This window comes from Penaeus japonicus, unplaced genomic scaffold (assembly GCF_977035675.1).
Source record: "Penaeus japonicus unplaced genomic scaffold, GWHDUDI00000001_assembly GWHDUDI00000037, whole genome shotgun sequence".
Classification (NCBI taxonomy): Eukaryota; Metazoa; Arthropoda; class Malacostraca; order Decapoda; family Penaeidae; genus Penaeus; species Penaeus japonicus.
In genome coordinates, this window is record NW_028234439.1 from 11,995,439 (window position 1) to 11,997,938 (window position 2,500).

At 52.7% G+C, this 2,500-nt stretch overlaps 1 protein-coding gene across 1 annotated transcript in view; it reads left to right on the forward strand.

Moving 5' to 3' along the window:
• ttv (exostosin glycosyltransferase 1 ttv) overlaps nt 1-2,500 on the forward strand; it is a 402,552-nt gene that overhangs the window by 391,766 nt on the left and 8,286 nt on the right. The window lies entirely within an intron of this gene.

The window sequence follows — 2,500 nt, forward strand, 5'->3', positions numbered from 1 at the left end:
TTTTTCTTGCCTTCTCCCCATTCCTTTTTTTTTCCCTCGCCTTCTCCCGTCTCTCTCCTCTTCCCTTTACACGAGCCCTCGACTCCCCTCGCCCCATGTGAGTGGCGGTCGCCGTCATAGGTGCGTGAGGGTCCGGTATGTTTGATCGCGTCATGATTAGACGGAAGTCAACATTGCACTGTGATTTGCTCGTCACCCAGTCGAAGTACTCTGTCTGCGACCCGCTAATTACTGTGATTATTTCCCTCGTGATTTTCTGTCTCGTTTCGGGGGCGAGTAGTGATTGGTCTTTCGTGTGGAGTCTTGTCGCTAGGTGGAGGAGCGAGAACGCGACTCCTTGTCGTGCAATTTGGTTTCCCTACTTTGTGTGTTATACGAATTGCTTCTGTGCTCTTATCTATTTGCGCCCATCTATTTTTATGTTTTCTGTGCGTTTTCTTTACATTTGTATTTGATATTTTTGTATTATCGCTCATTTCTTCGTTTTATTACACAATCACATTTGTATTATAGCTCACTGTGAAACGAATGGTATCACTGTGGGCAGCGTAATGTAGACGCACAGTGAATGATCCACAGGGCAAAAGAAGGGGTAAGGGAAGGGGGGGGGGCAGCGCCATCTGGCTCCCTCTTCGGGCAGAGAGGGAGCAGGACCTGATGATGGCGACGGTGATTGGTGATGAAAATGGTCATCAGCGGGAAGGGAAGTGGTGGATATTGATAGCGAGGCGATGGTGACGAAGAGAGGGACGAAGATGGAGAGAGGAAAGGGGTGAACATGCTTCTGGGAAGAGCTACGCCTTAGACTTGTCGGAAATGTGTTGGGGCGAAAAGCATACCATGTGTTAGATTTTCCACGAAGAGGGAGTTGGCTTTAGTGAGAGTCTGGGGGAATGTATGTATGTAATGCTAGAGAGAGAGGAGGGGATGGGGTGGGATGGGATAGGATGGAATGGGATGGGAAGGGAAGGGAAGGGAAGGGAAGGGAAGGGAAGGAAGAAGGAAGGAAGGAAGGGAAGCTGATAAGAAATGGCACGTTTGCGCGAGTTAGCAGATTCTATCAGTTTCATGCACGACTGTGCCTGGACTCATACTTTGCAAGTTGATATCCATGATACCCCCTCTCCCACTCTTCCGTTCGCCTTTCTTCTTTCTCTTTCCACACATTGCGTTTTGCACTTTTCTGCAAGAGTGCGTGTGTCGACATAGCTTATCACAGCAGGATGGACGCACATCACATCCGGCTTATGTGGCACCGCTGAATTGGGCATAGAGGTCTTCCACCCTGGGATGTCGGGTCAAACAAACAGAAGAGCAAGTACACTGACAAACAGACGTCCACACAGGCACGATGGTCGGTACATAGACAAGCTGACAGGTGGGCGAGCAGCAGACCGATGGGTAGACCGCCAAGTAGAAAGACAGAAACAACCAAGTAGGCAAGCAAATACTATCAAGAGTACAAAGAGATGGGCACTTTTTCTTTGGACGTAGAATGTGCCATCTCCTATTTGCTTAACATTTGAACAAGTGGCCGTGTAGGGAGGCAAGGTGGGCAAGACTGAGATTGGACTGTACGGTGCTGGCTTTGAAGGTGGGCGTGCGACGCGACGGCGTGTACTACAGGGTACAAGACCAGGGGGAGAGGGGGAGCAAGGAGGGTGTACCCCGGCTATTTGTTTAAAAGGTGTTTATTGTCGTGTAGCCCGTTATAAGTTTAACTGATGCCATGGGTGTATGTATCTTGGAAAACAATCGTACCTATGTTGCTCTCTATTTCAACCGAAAAATATTTCTCCTTGAATGCTTGGGGGTGGGGGTGGGTTTGGGGTTCACCAGCTCTTTTATGGAGGGCGGCCACGATGGGCGTAGCCATGGGAAGCTCGTTCGCGCCGGGGACCTAGAGGGGCCGGGACGTCGGTACCTATTTAAGGGCTGATTTCCTCCGTCTCCCGCCGGGATCGTCGCCTCAACCGCAGCGGAGGGTTAGGGCTGTGCTTGCGCGCCGGGCCGGGCGGCCGGGCCGAAGATAGAGTATCAAGTCACATCCTCCACGTGGGAGGGAGGCGAGGCAGACAGTGCGCTGTGGCCCACGCTCCGTCCAGGCCTCGCTCAAACTTGCCCGCGTTACTGCCAGCCCTTATCTCCAGCGACATCTTGGATCCCGGTGAGGCGGAGGCAGGGGCATGACGTCTCGGGACCCGCCACACGCCCGCTCTCCTCCTGCGGGCGAAGGCATCCTTGCGACGGAAACGCCGTATCCATGTCAGGGGCAATCAGGATGATGTATTGGGCGATATCGACAGGAGAACGGGAGTCGTATAAGGCTTGAGTCTCCCCTGCTGATAACCACACTTGGCTGCGTTCTCTTTGTCGGCCCCAACCCGATTTCTGTTATCCTTGATGGACGGCCGCCCGGCTCCCGCGCCCTGTTTGGGCCGCGCCGCGACTGAGGGATGGTCAGCGAGAAACGGGAAGAAATCTCTCTCTCTCTATATAT